The sequence below is a fragment of the Monodon monoceros genome, unplaced genomic scaffold, assembly GCF_005190385.1.
Source record: "Monodon monoceros isolate NGI ecotype Baffin Bay Population unplaced genomic scaffold, NGI_Narwhal_1 Super_Scaffold_18, whole genome shotgun sequence".
Taxonomy (NCBI): domain Eukaryota; kingdom Metazoa; phylum Chordata; class Mammalia; order Artiodactyla; family Monodontidae; genus Monodon; species Monodon monoceros.
In genome coordinates, this window is record NW_021703774.1 from 144,414,145 (window position 1) to 144,414,477 (window position 333).

Sequence of the window (333 nt, forward strand, 5' to 3'; positions counted from 1 at the left end):
CTTTATTCATTTATTTATATATTTATTTGTTAAAATTTTAGGCTGCATTGGGTCTTCATTGATGCATGTGGGATTTCTCTAGTTCCGGCGGGCGGGGACTACTCTTATTGCATTGCCCAGGCTTCTCATTGCGGTGGGTTCTCTTTCTTGCAGAGCACAGGCTCTAGGCTCATGGGCTTCAATAGTGGCAGCACACGGGCTCAGTAGTTGTGGTGCATGGGCTCAGTAGTTCTGGTACACAGGCTGAGGTGCCCCTTGGCATGTGTGATCTTCCCGGGCCAGGGCTCGAACCCGTGTCCCCTGCATTGGCAGGTGGATTCTTAACCACTGTGC